Raw genomic sequence first — 20,124 nt, forward strand, 5'->3', positions numbered from 1 at the left:
GGGTATTTCTATTGGTTTTCGATCTTTAGCAATAAAATACAAATAAGAGTTTGTTGATAAAGTGACCATTTCTCTCTGTCGTCTAATTTAGTTTTTATAATATTCAAACTGTATGCTTATCACTTATGAAATTGAAATGAAAATTTTAGAACAACAATTTATATGGGTGGGCTATGTCTCAATACTTGCCTTTGTCTAATTTTGAATGGGAAGATCCTTATGTAAATTATAATGTACCAATCACCTCTGATATTGGATATATTTTAGAAGTAGATCTAGAATACCCCGATAGCTTACATGATGCTCATTCCGACTTTCCATTGTGTCCAGAAAATATTTGTGTGGGTAATTCGAAAGAATCTAAATTAGTTACTAATTTATATAACAAAAAAAAATATGTTATACATTATAGAAACCTTTTACAATGTGAGAAATATGGTTTGCGAGTACAAAAAGTTCATAGAGTATTAAAATTCAAGCAAAAACCTTGGTTAAAAAAATATATTGAATTAAACACTCAATTACGAACTTTAGCAACATCCGACTTTGAAAAAGATTTTTATAAGCTGATGAATAATTCTGTATTTGGAAAGACAATGGAAAATATCGAAAAAAGAGTAAACGTGAAATTATTAACACATTGGGAAAATCATGGAAAAATCAAAGATGTTGAGAGTCTCATTGCTCGCCCCGAATTCCACAGTCTTTCCATTTTTTCTGAAAATTTGGTCGCAGTCCAACTTCGCAAAACTAAATTGTTTTATAATAAGCCCATATATTTAGGTTTTAGCATATTAGAGATATCCAAGACTTTAATGTATGACTTTCACTATCAGTACATGAAAAATAAATTTACCAACATAAAATCGTTATATACTGATACTGATAGTCTGATATACCAAATATTTTGCGGTGATTTTTACAAAGAAATTAAGGAAGATTTAAATTCATATTTCGATACTTCTGATTATCCTTCAAATAATCAATTTCACTTTCCTCAAGTAAATAAAAAGAAATTAGGATTTTTTAAAGACGAGAACAACGGAAAAATTCTTACTGAATTTGTTGGATTGCGATCAAAAATGTATGCAATGAGTGTTGAAGATCGTACTATCACCAAAGCTAAAGGGGTTAATAAAAGTGTAACTAAGAAATTAAATGTTAGTGACTATAAATCATGTTTATTTAATAAAAAAATACAACTTGCTGAAATGTATAGATTTAGAAGCATCAAACATGTTATATTTACACAAAAAAATAATAAAATTTGTTTGTCATACAACGACACCAAGCGACATATTTTGCATAACTCAATAGATACATTAGCTTGGGGTCATTATAAGTTAAGATAGTATTAAGATGTCATTTTTATTGTATTAGTTAAGAAAATATATTATAAAATGTTATGTATTTTTTATATGTACATATTTAGTTTTACCTTAAAAAAATATGTATGAAACATTATTTATTATGTAATAAATGCTAATGTAAAAAATATTATTTGGTTTTATTAAAATACGTTTCAAATGAAAATAAAACAAAGTAAAATTTTAGTAAATTAATTTATTTAGTCTTTTTGTTTAAAGTGATAAAAAATATTATTTGGTTTTATTAAAATGCGTTTCAAATGAAAATAAAACAAAGTAAAATTTTAGTAAATTAATTTATTTAGTCTTTTTGTTTAAAGTGATAAAAAATATTATTTGGTTTTATTAAAATATGTACATATTTAGTTTTACCTTAAAAAAATATGTATGAAACATTATTTATTATGTAATAAATGCTAATGTAAAAAATATTATTTGGTTTTATTAAAATACGTTTCAAATGAAAATAAAACAAAGTAAAATTTTAGTAAATTAATTTATTTAGTCTTTTTGTTTAAAGTGATAAAAAATATTATTTGGTTTTATTAAAATGCGTTTCAAATGAAAATAAAACAAAGTAAAATTTTAGTAAATTAATTTATTTAGTCTTTTTGTTTAAAGTGATAAAAAATATTATTTGGTTTTATTAAAATGCGTTTCAAATGAAAATAAAACAAAGTAAAATTTTAGTAAATTAATTTATTTAGTCTTTTTGTTTAAAGTGATAAAAAATATTATTTGGTTTTATTAAAATATGTACATATTTAGTTTTACCTTAAAAAAATATGTATGAAACATTATTTATTATGTAATAAATGCTAATGTAAAAAATATTATTTGGTTTTATTAAAATACGTTTCAAATGAAAATAAAACAAAGTAAAATTTTAGTAAATTAATTTATTTAGTCTTTTTGTTTAAAGTGATAAAAAATATTATTTGGTTTTATTAAAATGCGTTTCAAATGAAAATAAAACAAAGTAAAATTTTAGTAAATTAATTTATTTAGTCTTTTTGTTTAAAGTGATAAAAAATATTATTTGGTTTTATTAAAATGCGTTTCAAATGAAAATAAAACAAAGTAAAATTTTAGTAAATCAAGAGTTTTATTCTTAGGTTAGGTTAGGTTGAACATTTTTTAACATTGTTATTCTCTCATTTCGATTTCTTTTTGCTACATTTCATAAAAATATATATATTAAATGAGAAGTTTTTAATAAACAAAAGATTGCTACATCGGCGCACCATTATTTGAAACATTATATAGTAAAAAATACAATGGAAGTATTTAGACTAAATAAATTCACAAAGATTGTAATAAGAAAATCATTTGTAGAAAGCGATTTAATATCGCGGGTTCTAGCACACAGTCCTGTATCGTGGTTTCTGGCGCTTTGATTAAAATGAGAGAAATTGCAGGATTTCGGTAGGTTAGGTTAGGTTAGACATTTTTATTAGATTAAAATGATAGAAATTGCATATTAAATGAGAAGTTTTTAATAAACAAATTGTTAGGCAACATAGCGACAAAGAGATGGGCACTGTGGTGTCGCTAGGTGATAAGTAATGCAAGAAAGAGACAGCAACACTGCACTGTGACGTAGATTCGTTGTTAGCAATTCGGGGAAGCGAGCGATAAGGCCGGACCCGAGCTTAATGAGGGTGAGTGATAAGAGACGCGTCTAGTGGCATTTAATTAATCGAAAAGCTATCTTTGGAACGGTTAGAGCTACGGCTCTGGGACCCGGCGCAATCGATTCAAATGGGGGGCTAAACCTTTTTTTTTTTTTTTTTTTTTTTTTTTTTTTTTTTTTTTTTTTTTTTTTTTAGTTTCGACGCATCGCCAAGTCGACGCGCGGGGTCTGGCACACTCCTGTGGTTCTAGCGCATTCGTTGGTTCTGGCGCGTGCGCCAGAACCAACGAATCCCAACTACTCTAAGCTATGACTAACTCTAAATAATGATAACCATAGCAGCTTCTAGATATCGTCTATGACATACATGTTTAAATGCTGATTCATTCTTTTTTTTTTTTTCTAAAAACGTAGAAAGGAGAATTTAAAGTAGAGATAGCAAGTTTATCAACGCACACTGGTTTAGTGTCTGGCGGTAAGCAAATCCCCATTCTGGGGAAATATATATATTTTTTTCATTGCGAAATTCTTAACAAAACGAAGTCTTTTAACACTAGGTTCCTACTTCTTCCACCCCTTCAACAAAAAAATATAAAAATATGACAAAAAAATAAAAAAAGCTGAAATCAATAAGTCCGCATTACCAAACGCCTAGTAATACAAAAGCCGTCCTGCTGACGCATAAATATTAAAATGTAAAGGCACTCCCGAATGAAATTCAACAGAATTGCTATTGTTATCATAATATAGCAGCTTTTAGTAAATTTGGTAAATGTAACATTGTATTCGATAAGAGAATCAACGAGAACATTACTTACATAAAACATACATAATCACGTGTATCCTGCAGGCAGAAAGAATCTAATGTCAAGACACTACGTTCTCCGGCCAGTTTTAAATACCTTAATAATTAATGGAATCCAACGTCGACTTGTATTATACCAGAACAGGGATTTCTTGCGCCTCAGGCACCGTTCAGAGCACGTGGTGGCACTATTTAGCCTTTTGACCATGCTGGCGTTGCTCATCACACCCGAGACTAGATCCAAAATGATAAATCCGAAATTGGGATGGAGTTTAAGACAGGAAAATGAAAAATAGTTAAAATTCCATAGCAGTTCCTGAGATTAGTGCGTCCAACCGAACCAACACTTTTATAATATTAGTTGATATGGATATAAAACCTTATATAAGCAGTTTAAATATACGAAGCATCGATGCAGGTAGGTAGCGTTTGAGCATCGAATTCAATACACGCGGTCAGGTGGAAGATCCATTTAGTAACGCGTTGCTGGTCACAGCTAGGAGGAACGGTTTTTTTTACTTATGATATAACTATAGTTATAATAAAAGTGAATAGTGATGATATTGCTTATTTTATATTATAAAAAACCTTAAAGGATATTATAATTTATTTATATTTTATATTACGTTTATTATATATAGATAGGTGGTAAAGGTTGTCAAAGTGAGGTTTTCTTTTTTTTATTTTTACGCTATATCCCGCATATAGCAGTAGGGAAAGGGGATCTAGTGTTGAGACATTGCGTTCCCTAATTGGCACCCAATTTTTGAGACAGATTCAGATTGACTGAACACGATACTCGTAGTTAACTAAAGTAAATCTTCAAGGCGTTTCTATATTAAATATTTGTCGGTTACTGAGTTTTTTTGTATGAAGAATAGATTTTTTTACATATTACGGTTTTTTAGCTTCACGCTGTATCCCGCATATATGAAAATATGAAATATTTCATTTTAATCGAGTTGGGACCGAACACACAACCTGTTACGTTTATAGTCACACCACCTATCACACCACCGTGCCCCTGCACCACGACTGGCCCCAATCAATAATACCTTTATAATATCCAAAATATATTTATTTCTATAATATTGCCGCTTAAAGTAACAAACGCAATTAGACAAAGTCCCTGCTTACTATAATTGCAAATTCATTTGAAACCCTGTCAAAATTGCGATAACATTGGGGAACGTACTGCAAAGTTCCCTTTTGTCTAAGTTTCAGGTAAATAGTGATGCAAGTTTTGAGCATAGCAATATGAAATGTTACTTGTAGTTTTATGCATAAAAGATATAATAAGGCGAACCAATAAATCTGACATCAAAAAAAAAATCATCAAAAATGGAAATATAAACGTAAATAAATATTTCACTTCTTCGAGTGGGGATCGAACCCACAACCGTTCCGTTACAGTCACACCCTTGTGCCGCTGCGCCACGGAAACCGGTTAAGAAATATAAAAATAAAATAAAAAAACGACTAAAAATTACATTATATACATAAATAGGGATGTCTCGCAAAACCATAAATAACGTAAACGTCAAAGGCATGTTACATATAACACGTCAAAGCACTACGAACAAACAGTCAATCAGAGACGACCCGCCCTTGTTTACTACCACTATACTTGTGTATATTGATTGCTGGGTTGTATTGTAAATATAGACATTACTGAATGGACTATCCTTTGTAAGGGGTAGGTCCAATAGGTCAAGACAAATTTTCCTACGTTTTTATAGCTTCTCGCTATATTCTGCATATAGCAGCGTAGGCAGAACCTAGTGTTAAGATACCCCTAATCGCTGACGAATTTTTCTAGGCATTGCGTGTTGAGCGGCGGAACTTAACGCCGGGCTTTTGTCTTGTTGCGAAAGCAAAGAAATGAAAATCTTTCTCTCGGAGATCGAACCCACAAAAGTCGCGTTAGGTCACCTTGTGCCTTACTTAATGCTAATAATTGAAAAAGAAAATATTTTATTCATATTACACTCTATTTTAATATGCCTTTTTACAAGTACTTTCCATTTAAATCGTATTTCATTAAAGCGACACCTCGCATGGAACTTAAAAAGTTTTTGGAGCATAAAACGTAACAAGCAAGATGCTTAGAAAATCAACATTCTATTAAGTTAGTCTTTAAAATTTTCATCTAGATTTTATCGTCTATTTAAAATGTTCTAAGAGATCTAAATTCCCTATTATAAGTATAATTATTTTAAATTAATCTACTTTTGCCCATGTTTTGAGCTAGAATTCAATGCATAATTAATAATTTTCTGTTCTTTTTCTAAACAGTCTCAATAGGTCGCCTGGCTGTAAACACGATGGTTTTGGGTTCGACTTCCCTTCTGGGTAATGTTTATATTCACATAATTATTATTTCTCGGCTCTAACTGAAGTTGGTTATATCTCTAAAATCGAACGAAGAAAAGGCGGGGAGCTGTGGCCCGCATTTATAAGCCGCTCCTAACTTTGAGATTGAACTTGAGAGAGATCTTCAGATGCTATTTTCATTCATACAAAATAAACTATGAATGAAAACGGCATCTCAAGATAGCTCTTAAGATCCACTCTATCTACCTTTGCCTACTTTACTTTGCCGAAAAAAGCGTAAGGCTCTTTTTTTATAAATTTCAAATGTCTAAAGATAATAAACAGTATTAAGTAAGCATGCCAAACATTTAGATCCTGGTGCACATATCGACCAGCCACTTGGCACGACGGTTAGGCTCATTGCCAAGCAAGAACTTTATCTCGTTCCTTGTATTCATGTTCAAAAATATTTGAATTTTAATTGCCATCACGCACGACTGTATACGCGACGTTTGTGGGTTCAATCTCCACTCGGGGGGGTGAATTATTTTCATTTGGTGAAGGCAAAGTTAACGTTTCGGTTGCTTTACCTGTGCTAAATTAATGCATTCCATCTTAGGTACCAATTACGTTGCCAATTTTGATTACATAAAAAAACAGTTAAATTCCGCCCTATGATAAGGCAAAATTCAGATACAGAGTAAAACTAAAAATACTAGCTACTGTACCCTAAATGATCTTAAATTTAAAAAAAAACGCATTAAAAATTGAAAAAAATTAATCTAAAAAAATTACACTAAATAAGTGCATGAAAATTGATCTGAACTATTCAATATCAAAGTTTTTTGCAGAGCGAGTAATTTACGAGCTCTCCTCTCTACCTCTCAACTTATTTCAACATTTAACTTAAAGTTATATTACTTTGTAACGAACTAACCAAAAGACACACAAAATGATTGTTTGAGTTGATGGATGCGATCGAGGCGGGTTCGAATCCAATTAAAAGAACTATTGAGCAGCTTCAAGTTTTTTCCCACATAGCGGAATAGCTAGAGGGCTCCGTTTCCCGTTTGTTGTAAGAACAATTTTTAACATTTACATGTCCTAAAATGTTACTTAAAATTTTAAATCATGACCGGAAGTTTGACCATTTTATTTTTTTCTCACACAGACTGATAAACACATTATAATAGCCTCCTTTGCATCGCGCAGTCGGATAAAAAAGGGGTACAATTTTTCTACTTCACGTATTAATACAATAGATAGATTTCCTAAAAGCGTTAGTATAGATGTACTCACGTGTCGTGAGGGTATCGCGGGGTGTGGGAGGGGGGGCGGCGGGCGGCGCAGGCGGGCCAGGGCGCTCAGCAGACCGTCCGTGGTCACGCGCCCGCGGCCCGCATCTGGAAAGAAAATATTTTCTGATATATAGTAGAGGAGGAGCAGACCAGTCGTGGCGCAGGGGCACCAGTGTGTGACTGTAAACATCAACGTGTGGGTTCGATCTTCCTCACTTGGGGAAGTGAAATCTTTAATTAATTTTATATTTTCATTTCTTCGCTCTGGTGTTGAGGCAAAGCGCGCATTTTGTATGAAAACCACCGCTTAATCGAAACCTATATAGTACTTCTCGATGACCTAGAATTATGAAGTGCATCAAAGTTAACCTTAAACTAAAGTTTGTCAACTTTTTAAAGTTATACTTCATCTTGACCTAAAATCTGGAAATTGGTGGGCGAGTCTCACTCGCACTTGACCATTTTTAAGTTACTACAAATGCTAGGAGTGTCAAATTTTGCATGGACGTCACTTATAGGACGTAGGTACTCATGGAGACAGAAATTAATAATTACGTAGTTCACGCAGGCGAAGTCGCGGGCGGGCCGCTAGTTTATCAAAAAAATAACTCTTAACAGTTTTGGCCAATATATTTTACAAATTATATTCAGACCATCAACACCATTTCACGTTTGTAATTAAAGTTGAATTTCTAACTATTAAGGTAGAAACTTAAAGTTAGATTGGCTTCCTTTATGTATAGTATAGGTACTAAATGCGGGACATTTATAACGCTTCAATCGTTGCGAAGTTCTAAGTTATATATAGTATATACAACTAACAACTCAAACACAGCTTCGCCCGCTTAACTTATTTTTATAATAAAGCTAAATTGTACAAAATATACACATAAAGTTTTATCTAAATTCGTTCAATAGTTCTTTCGTGAAAGTGTAACAAACATCTATCCTCATTAACTTTCATATGTATCTTCATATATTTAATATTAGTAGGATATGATAGCAATACAGTAGTACCGTAAACCGTAACCGTTGACGTCCACAATTTAACACGCAACGTCTAGAGAAATCAACGGAACGCGTACAACGGAATGTCTCAGGTTCCCGTTGTCTACGGTAAACACTCTGCTGTGTATGTGATGCAATATGGAATAAATGAACATAGAGCAAGTTGCATTACGGTATTAGATATTGCTCTAATTACACCTCGACACGCTATAGAATTATAAATAATATTGTACATAAATCTAAGTCATTTTCATAGTACTAGAACCTAGAAATTCTCATGGCATTGGTTGGATAATATTAGGTTTTTTTTAAGATATGCATAACCAACTTTTTTTTTCGCTTCACGCTGAATCCCGCACATATGGAGCAGGATAGACAGAGCAGACCTGAGAACTTAGTGTAAAGACACCCAGTTCCCATAAAGATACTTCCGTTCCCTACTTTCCACTGGAGGCATTGCCTATTGAGTGGCAGTACTTAACGCCGCATTTTGCCTCGTTACCAGAGCGAGAAAATTAAAATATTACATTTCATTCCTCCAAGTAGAAATGGAACTTACCACCATCAAGTTTACAGTCCCACTTATTCTTGTTGCTTGTGGCCCTCCTGCCACGATGGCCACAAAGTTAATTGGAGTCATTAATATTAATAGATAGCATTTATATTAGTCTTGCTGCGTATGACACATGACACACTGTAAGTGGTTACTCTAACCGCAAGTACTGGTAGGTTAGTACTGGTAGGTAGGTAGGTACTAATGGGTTATATATGAGTATAAATGTTCATAATAAGAAATAGGCCATGGTAGCACAGTAATATAGTACCAAACAGCAAAAATGATAATAGGTTCGATTCATCCAGATTTAGTACAATAAAACGCATACTATTCATTTTTAATACAATTTTCTACTAAAAAGGTAAAAATGACGAACAAATATCAATGCCAATATTCCCTCTTCATTAGGTACATTAATGCAGTTTTAAGGCGTGGGTTTATGACAAGTGGAAACTTTAATACGGAATAACCATTAATTATACAATAACTCCTGAGGTGCCATTTCCATAGTAATTTACTATTTTATGTGTCATACAAATATTTATATATTTATTTGTTAGTGTTGAGTCACTCCGTTCACCACACGCCCGCCTTTCCGAGTTGCAGAGCTCAACGGTGGGAAAGGAACCAACGATTACCATGGTAAGTCAACCTCATCCATACTACACCATGATGAGATCACCCATTCTAAAACTAATTTACGTAAATAATTAAATTTGTCGGTTCTTAGTCGTTGTTTATAATAAAAAACTATATAATTACAATAGACTACCGTAAAAGCGGAAGAACGCTAGTTGAATTAAACCTATACGAGTACATAAATTGAATAACATTGGTTATGTATTACACACGGCACACAGCGTTAAGTTCCGCTACTCACGAGCAATGTCTTGCTAACTGGTAAAAAAAACTAAAATAATGTATTTCATGAATGAGATTTTTAAGTATAGGATTCATATTGTTTTAGAAAAAAATAAAACTACAAAATACGACGAGCCGAAATGATTGATATGTCGGACGACAATCAGAGCTATAAACGTCACGCCTTGGTAAAAAAACGAATTACCATTTTGTATTGCATACAATGGTATTGACAGACTCAGACTTGACGTCACAATCGAGTTCATAAATTAAATTATAATTTAAAATCTTTTTTTTTTAATATCAAATCTTTATTTTCTATAGAAATATGTAAATATTACACCTGGATCGGATAAATGTGACGATAATTTTACAGACGGATGTTTAATATTTTTGTTATTAAAATCTCCAGAATCTGTTTCAAAATAAAATTTAAAAAAAATCGCGCCAAAACGACCTCGACTGTATAAGATACGTACCAAATCTCGATCTGAACGAACTACCCTACATAATAAGAAATTCGATCGGGAACCTTTTAGCCGCGACTCCAAGAATATCACTTCTTTTATACACGCTATTATTACTTCACTTTGTCAAGTGACATTTACTAGATTCAATTTTCTTCCACTTTAAAAAGCGGATGCGCTTTTATTAAATTAATAAACCACTCTCGGGACGAACTTTATTATATCCGTAGTACAAAGCGAGTATATTAACACTACTAGCTCTATCTATTTTTAAATGATTTTAATAAAGAATTAGATTTTCACTCGGGTATCATTATTTGGCAATGTCTTAAAATTGTGTTGAACGTAGGGAACGGAGTGTCTTAACAGTAACACCAGGTTTCCTCTGCCTATCCTGCTGTGCCCGGGATACAGCGGGAACTGACAAGAAAATTATCCGTTTGAAATGTATTTGACTATTATAAAGTTTTATTGTTTTCCAATTTTTGTTGAGTTAATAAAATAAATTTTATCCGATTATTGTGTGTGAAATTGGAGTTTAAAGCCATAATAAAAGGTGTTATAATCGAAATATATCAAGAAATTCTGTAATTTCTTCTGAATTCAAGATATTGCGTGCTGAGTACCGCAATTTAACGCCGTGTTTCGTCTTTACCGCGGTCGAGAAAATAATAATAATCATCTATAATGAAGAAGAATGATCAAGAGAATAGAATCTACAACTGTCTCGTTTATAATTAAACGCTATCCTACTACGCTGCGATTATCTCAATAGGATTAAAAACGTGTAAAGCAATTGAAGGCATGGGATTACAACCCACGCCTCTTATATACTAAATAAGATTATTCTATACGTTTTCATAATACATTGAAGAATTATTACGTGTTATTAATAATTTTAAATATATTATATAGAAAGTTTATTTATTTTCATTTTCCCGCTCTAGTAAATAGACATAGTTCACTTGTGACACTCAACACATATTGTCTCGGAATATGGGCGAAAAATGAAAAACTCCGTTTTTCATCTTAGTCTTAACACTCGATTGAAGGTTAACGAAACGACCAGTAGTTGCTTAAATATGCTAAGATATAAAATGACTATAGAAAGAGCTATTATTTGGAATGGAAAAAAATAACACCGAAAAAAGTGTGATTAATTGAGAACGAAGTGTATTGACACTAAATTCTCTCTTTCTTGCTACTTGGAATAAAATTCATAGTGCTATATAAGATTTATTGCGATTTTAAATGTCATTAATGTTTCTTAACAGATAAACTGTATCTCCAATATTATGGTTTCACGCTAATAGATAATAATATATAGAAGTCTCTGTTTAGGCTCTCTGTCTTTCCTTCTATGCGTCACAACATCACACATACATTTTAATCAGTACACACAAAGGCTAAAGATATTCAAACAAAGATAAACAATTATCACAATGAGATAGAGCTTAATGTGGGGAACTCTATACTCAATCGACAATTAGTCGCAATTACATTGTGTGTTGCGTGGCGGAACTCAACGCCGCGTCTATGTCTTGTTAGTATAGCTAGATAATTAAAATAACTTAACTGCCTAGAAAATATACACTTAAGACTAAATTTATTAATAAAAAAATTAATTAAATGAAAAGAACTATTACTATTTATCACTTCTGTGGTTTCTCAGCATCGCGTAATTGATTTATTTTATAATTTTCAGCGATATATAAATACGCTAGCCGCGACATATAATCGCATATAGAGTTGCAACCGGACAGAGTAATGACGTCCAAAATATTTTTACTTTTTATTTTCGCTGCTATTATGGTATCAGCTAAGGTACATTCTTTTGAAGCGGACTCTCCATCTGACGTCCTGGCTTTCGATGATGATGCAAAAACTGAAAGGACTGGTAGATCTCTACCTCAAGGAGGCGCCTGTCCCGGTGGTAGATGTATGCCTCCTAACGTGGGGTAATTTATCGTACCGAATAATGGATCCCGTCGATTTTGTTTATTTTATAAACCCTAATTGCTAGAATTATAATAATGAATTCTGGAATAAAATTTTAAATATCATTACTAAGCTGTTTTTATTTCAATACATATCTATGTGAATATTTTCATCATTGACTTATAGCAGGGTGTGCAGAGGAAACTTAGTGTTAAGACACTCCGTTTCCGTTCCGAATTTTGTGTAGAGTGGCGGAACTCAATGCCGCGTTTTTGCGTTACCAGAGCGAAGAAATTAAAATATTAAAAACACTTAACGTCATTCATTCAACGTTTAAGAGCGGAGCAATTAAGACAATTTAAAAATAATCATTCCCTGCGATCTAACCCACAACCGTTTATAGTTTGACGCTGTTTTACTGTACTACGACAACCTAACTTACTCCAATGTAAATTACTATGCAATTCCATAGAGAGTCACCAGAGGAGCAACAAATCCTAGGGATCATCGATTCCTTCTTATACCCTGAGATCCGGCCGTTGAATCCTGCATATACGAGTTTTCTTAATTAAACCTATATTAATGAATAATACATGATTAGTAGAACAGATTACACCTGGGTTGCCTGGAAGAATCCTGCCGCAATAACTTTTAATTACATTTTTTCGTAACTCGTTTTTGGAGAAAATTGCACCCATACGTTTTTTATATGAATCGCACATCATTTGAAAGATAATCGTATAAGGAATTGGAAAATAAAGGGTTGCCAGCTCTCAGTCTGCCGCAAGTCTAGGGTTGCCTGGTTTAAACATGTCACTAAATGTTAATAATTTGCACTCATGTGTTTTTTTAATGAATTATATATCAAATTAAAGCTTATTTTTTTCTGAACACTATAAAACAGGGTTGCCTGGAAAATTCCTGCCACAAACAGGGGTTGCCAGCGTTTGAAATATTTTATTTCGGTTCCGTTTGACTATGAGAATAGACGATGAAATGCGCGGTCTGCTTTATGTTTTAAAGTAAAATATTATATAATAGAAGGTCAATCTTAAAATCAATGTTTATTCTAATTGTTCACCTGTTAAATGATGATTTTAATCATATTAAGTACACGCATACATTTCAATGAACTCTCTCTCTCTCTCTTCGTCCTCTACTTGTTTGATTTGACAACGCTTGCCGCATTTTTTTTTCTCACGCAATTTTTAATAATTTGCATAGGAAAGAAATATATATAATAGAATTATAATAAACATAACTAAGTTAGCAAAATAAATTCGAAGAAAATCCGACAGTAATGCCGACTAATAAACGCTATTTGGGTCATAATCAGAAAAGTGGACATTTTCGAATTCGTAACGTAACTGATAAGTAACAACACTGATAATGTTTGTTACGAAACTGATGATATAAGGCATTATACACAACAAAGTAAGGATATTATACGAATAAAACTACTGTTGTTTTTATTTAATGAGACACAAATTAAAATTTTAAAGATTCAATCGTTGAATTAACAGATTATAAATGTAAGAAAACATAACAAAGTGACAATATTAACAATATAATAATGCTAGTTCGTAACGTAATAAACTTCTATTTCTAGTTAGAGATCACAAAGTTAATGATAAAATTAAATCCACTTTAAAATATATCAAAATTTGAGTCGTTATCACGGGAATTAAGTTTAATTCTTTGTAAGTGTTTATTCCGCATATCTTCATATTTAATAGGATTGGTCTTTTTAAGACGTTCTCTATATCTTTTATGTGTTTCAGCATTTGACATAGGAGCCATGACGCTTACTGAAAATAAAAAAATATTTATCAATAGATATTTAATAATATTTTATGTTTATTGTTTACATCTTTAACAACGCTAGTACAGAACGTATTTGTTTTTAAATAAAAGCTTCACCCACTTGAATTACATATTTATTAATTCACTATCTCCAGAGAAAAAAATAGAAAATTACAAAATCACAACTAATTTCAGGAAGAATAAAAAAATGTTTTTAACTAAATCGGTTAAGCCGTTTCTGAGATAAGCGTGCACAAACACATTAGACAAACAAGCAAACAGGCAAAAAACTTAAAAATCATTATTTTTGGTTACTTTACGTTATCAAAAGTCACCAATTATTTTTTTCATATGCCAGCAATTTTTTTTATATACATATCTTCCGATGGTAACGTAATTATGAACTAGGCTTCATATTTTCTCAGTTTCGTTACGTAACGAAATATAACGCAATTGAGAATAAAGTCTGAGAAATTCTAACCTTTTTAAATATTTGCTCATAAGCCACGTGTTGCATGTGTAAGCACTGAAGTTCTTTTTTGAGATTTTGTAAAAAGAAGCAAATAACATAAACAAGAAAACGAAATTATAGAATACTTACCAAAATAAAAGCCGTTTATAACCCTGAGATGTAATTTTACATATTCCCTCTAAAACATTTGAACCCCTCAACTGCTGCGAGAACACTACTTGTTGTAGCTACGACAGCATTGACTTTTAGAATTATGGTGCCACAATAAAAACTAATATTAAACACCATCCAAAATAATTGCATTCATAATTTAATTGTACGTTACTAGCCCTGAGTAACAAAAAAGACAATATTTTGGGACAAATTTACTTAATTTATATATATTATTTATTAAATAATATACCAATAAAAGTACTTTTGTTTAATATTTTGCATAAAGTAAAGTAATATAAACATATCTGAAATCAAATAAAACCATAAACATTCGTAACAAATCAATTTTTAAAAAGTAAAGTGGTGAATGGGACACGAAAAATTGTATGGAAGCATTTTGAAAAGTTTTTTGCAACTAACAAAAAATACTATTAATAGCCATAATACATTTAAAATATTACAAAAATCTTTAAGTTAATAAGTAAATTTATCGTAACTGGCAAAATATTTAAATTATCTTTAAAATTGTATTTTTAAAACGCATTCAAAGTAGCGGGACAAGAAAAGACACAAAATGTACACTTTTTCTGATTATGACCCATTTACGTTTTATGACCAAGAGTCGGCAAATATCAATTAGTTGGCTATTTTTTACTATAGATAAACATTTTGCGGCGCGAAACAAAGCAAACCAAATGCAATAAAATTATTTTCGAAGATGTATTGTTTCTAAATGCAATAAAAGTGCAGATGGCCAAATGAGTTGTTTTTGAGCATATTACTTAGTTACTTACCTTTCGTTTTGGAGTAAAGGCGTTTTTACTTGACAAATATGAAGATGTGTTTTTTGTGCGGCAGGAGTGAAAATGTGGTAGAATTTAACGAGGAATCTCTCCAAAAGTGTAAAATTATGTTATTGTTTCGCCAAAAAATGAATTTTAAATACAGTGACATTTTTTTAAATAGTGGCACAATGCACGATTATCATTGACAGAGTTACAAAAAGTTCATTGTTTTAAAACAAAAATATAAAGAAGTATTTTTTAATTATTTTCTAATGCAAAACGTAAGTATACTTTAATGTTTAATATAATATAGTTTAATAAAATGTAGACAATTGTGGCCGTGGGAGTTCCCTCAGTTTTGATTACACTAAGTTAGGGACGTGAATGAGTGATTACGCTTTATTATAATTATAAGAACAATTCTTTCAGACCTAAATGCCTTAAAAACTATCAGCATAGACGGACAAGTTCTTGCTAGCGACAATTTTTTATCTATAGTTTTTAAAAATATGGGCGCCATAGTTCTATCTACGGATACGGACGGCGTTATCAAATCAAACAAGCAGAGGGCGAAGAGAGAGAGAGATTGTTTATTGAAATGTAATTTTCCATATTTTCTTAATAAATAATAAAAATATCCGCAATAATTGTCACCTCTTATTATATTAAGGAAACATGTTGTAATTAATACATTATAGTAGATCGATATTTGTAAACATTTACTTAATTAGATAATTTAGTTGTTTTAAAAGGGTTATTTAACTAAATATTATTATTTATAAAATATATTTTGCGAAGACTCAATATTATGGATTATTATTTTACTTGAAAAATAAGAATGATTTCATCTTTAAATAGTTTTCTGCGTGTACTTAATATGATTAAAATCATCATTTAACAGGTGAACAATTAGAATAAACATTGATTTTAAGATTGACCTTCTATTATATAATATTTTACTTTAAAACATAAGGCAGATCGCGCGTTTCATCGTCTATTCTCATAGTCAAACGGAACCGGAATAAAATATTTCAAACGCTGGCAACCCCTGTTTGCGGCAGGAATTTTCCAGGCAACCCTGTTTTATAGTGTTCAGAAAAAAATAAGCTTTAATTTGATATATAATTCATTAAGAAAACACATGCGTGCAAATTATTAACATTTACTGACATGTTTAAACCAGGCAACCCTAGACTTGCGGCAGACTGAGAGCTGGCAACCCTTTATTTTCCAATTCCTTATGCGATTATCTTTCAAATGATGTGCAATTCATATAAAAAACGTATGGTTGCAATTTTCTCCAAAAACTAGTTACGAAAAAATGTAATTAAAGGTAATTGCGGCAGAATTCTTCCAGGCAACCCATGTGTAATCTGTTCTACTAATCATGTATTATTCATTAATATAGGTTTAATTAAGAAAACTCGTATATGCAGGATTCAACGGTCGGATCTCAGTCTACAACTGGAAATGGAACTCACAACCCTCACGCTTACGGTACTTATTCTTGTTGCTTGTGCCCCTCGTGCCACGATGGCCACAAAGTTAATTGGAGTCATTAATATTAATAGATAGCATTTATATTAGTCTTGCTGCGTATGACACATGACACACTGTAAGTGGCAACTCTAACCGCAAGTACTGGTAGGGACTAATGGGTTACATATTAGTAAAGATGTTAATAATAAGAAATAGGCCATCATGGCAGAGTAATGTGGCAAACAGCAAAAATGATAATAGGTTCAATTCCTCCCGATTTAGTACACTAAAACGCGTACTATTAAATTTATAACGTTTATAATACTAAAAAAAAAATTCTACTTAAAAGGTAAAAATAACGAACAAATATCAATATTTCCTCTTCATTAGGTACATTAATGCAGTTTTAAGACGTGGGTTTATGACAAGTGGAAACTTTAATACGGAATAACCGTTAATTATACAATAACTCCTGAGGTGCCATTTACATAATAATTTACTATTTTATGTGTCATACAAATATTTATATATTTATTTGCTAGTGTTGAGTCACTCCGTTCACCACACGCCTTCCATTCCGAGTTGCGGAGCTCAACGGTGGGAAAGGAACCGACGATTACCATGGTAAGTCAACCTCATCCACACTACACCATGATGAGATCACCCATTCTAAAACTAATTTACGTAAATAATTAAATTTCACAGTTCTCAGCCGTTGTTTATAATAAAAAACTATATAATTACAATAGACTACCGTAAAAGCGGAAGAATGCTAGTTGAATTAAACCTATACGAGTACATAAACTGAATAACGTTGGTTATGTATTACACACGGCACACAGCGTTAAGTTACGCTATTGTCTTGCTAACTGGTAAAAAAACTAAAATAATGTATTTCATGAATGAAATTTTTAAGTAGGATTCATAGGATTCATATTGTTTTAGAAAAAAATAAAACTACAAAATACGACGAGCCGAAATGATTGATATGTCTGACGACAATCAGAGCTATAAACGTCACGCCTTGGTAAAAAAACGAATTACCATTTTGTATTGCATACAATGGTATTGACAGACTCAGACATGACGTCACAATCAGTTCACTTTTTTTTTTTAATATCAAATCTTTATTTTCTATAGAAATATGTAAATATTACACCTGGATCGGATAAATGTGACGATAATTTTACAGACGGATGTTTAATATTTTTGTTATTAAAATCTCCAGAATCTGTTCCAAAATAAAATTAAAAAAAAATCGCGCCACAACGACCTCGACTGTATTAGATACATACCAAATCTCGATCTGAATGAACTACCCTACATAATAAGAAATACGATCGGGAACCTTTTAGCCGCGACTCCAAGAATATCACTTCTTTTATACACGCTATTATTACTTCACTTTGTCAAGTGACATTTACTAGATTCAATTTTCTTCCACTTTAAAAAGCGGATGCGCTTTTATTAAATTAATAAACCACTCTCGGGACGAACTTTATTATATCCTGTAGTCTCTAGTACAAAGCGAGTATATTAACACTACTAGCTCTATCTATTTTAAAATGGTTTTAATAAAGAATTAGTTTTAATAAAGAATGTCTTGAAAATGGGTTGTAGGAAACGTAGGGAACGGAGTGTCTTAACAGTAACACCAGGTTTCCTCTGCCTATCCTGCTGTGCCCGGGAACTGACAAGAAAATTATCCGTTTGAAATGTATGTATGTATAATATATTATTTAGTTTGATACACAAACTTCTCGTTAACTGAAAGTCATATCAGGATGATTATTTTTATTTAAAAGAACTATTTGGCTATTGTAAAGTTTTATTGTTTTCCGATTTCTGTTGAGTTAATAAAATAAATTTTATCCGATTATTGTGTGTGAAATTGGAGTTTAAAGTCATAATAAAAGGTATTATAATTGAAATATATCAAGGAATTCTGTTGAAGAATTATTACAAGTTATTTATAATTTTAAATAGAAAATGTTATATAGAAAGTTGATTTATTTTCATTTTCCCGCTCTAGTAAAAACACAAAGCATGGCCTTCAGTTGTGACACTTAACACGCACGCACGAAAAATGAAGAACGGAGAGTCTTAACACTAGATTCTCTCGCATATAGCAGGGTAGGGACCGTCTCGGTAATACAGAATAAATTTAAATAAAAAACTTAAAAAAAAAATAACCTGGCTGAATGACTATTCGGCAAAAAACCAACGGAACGGAACTTTAGACAAATTAACTTTTTACGTAACATATACACGTACATAATGGTGGAAGCAAAAAACGTTACTTTGTTTATACTCGATTGAAGGTTAACGAAACGACTTGTAGTTACTTAAATATACTAAGATATAAAATCATAGTTATTTTATATCTCAGAGCCTATTTATTTAGAATTTGATAAAAAAAAAAACACCGAAAAAAGTGTGATTAATTGAGAACGGAGTGCCTTGACACTAAATTCTCTCTTGCTTTCTACTTGGAATAAAATTAATAGTGCTATATAAAATTGATTGCGATTTGTTGGTTTTACGTTAATAGATAATAATATATAGAAGTCTCTGTTCAGGCTCTCTGCCTTTCCTACTATGCGTAACATCATCACACATACATTCGTCGTGGAGCTCAACGCCGCACTTTGATATACCAGAGCGAAGAAAAGAAAATAGTTGATAATCCTGAAGAGGGATTCAGAACCATTACGTTTACTCTCGAACGCTGTACACGACGCATATTAAAAATATTATTTGGAACGAGAAAAACCAATATTGTAATTCTTCACGGCCTAAAACAATGTGAAATCAATAATTTTCATTTATAGAATTGCCTTGTTAACTTAACGGGGCAAAAAATTAAATAACTGTTTTGATAATATCCCTTCATAGATGAATATAACAATAGAAAACTTAAAGGAGAATCTTTGTAAAATATTAGGTAGGTATCGCTAGAAAGAACGGAACGGAAGAGTAACAGAACATTAAAAATGTATATTTCGTAAATTTCAGGAAATTAAATGGAATGGAAATTAAATAAATTTCCATTCTTTTAAGCAGGAAATACTGGATATGTAATTTGTGTCATTGTAGAACTCTGTTGAATTATTTTATGAAATGCAGTACACATAAAGGCTCAAACAAAGATAAACAAAAAACTGTTCAAACAAAGATAAATAATTA

At 31.6% G+C, this 20,124-nt stretch overlaps 1 protein-coding gene across 2 annotated transcripts in view; it reads right to left on the minus strand.

Annotated features, from left to right (window-relative positions):
• The window catches only part of LOC146533662 (uncharacterized), a 125,248-nt gene that overhangs the window by 81,729 nt on the left and 23,395 nt on the right, over window positions 1–20,124 (minus strand). For both annotated transcript variants that reach the window (XM_085194744.1, XM_085194745.1), the window contains exon 2: window positions 7,418–7,521. The gene's annotated coding sequence lies outside the window, so the exon portion shown is untranslated. The remainder of the gene's footprint in view (window positions 1–7,417; window positions 7,522–20,124) is intronic.

The sequence above is a fragment of the Heliconius melpomene genome, chromosome 12 (assembly GCF_056956725.1).
Source record: "Heliconius melpomene rosina isolate 202511_hmr_F chromosome 12, ASM5695672v1, whole genome shotgun sequence".
In the NCBI taxonomy this organism is placed as follows: domain Eukaryota; kingdom Metazoa; phylum Arthropoda; class Insecta; order Lepidoptera; family Nymphalidae; genus Heliconius; species Heliconius melpomene.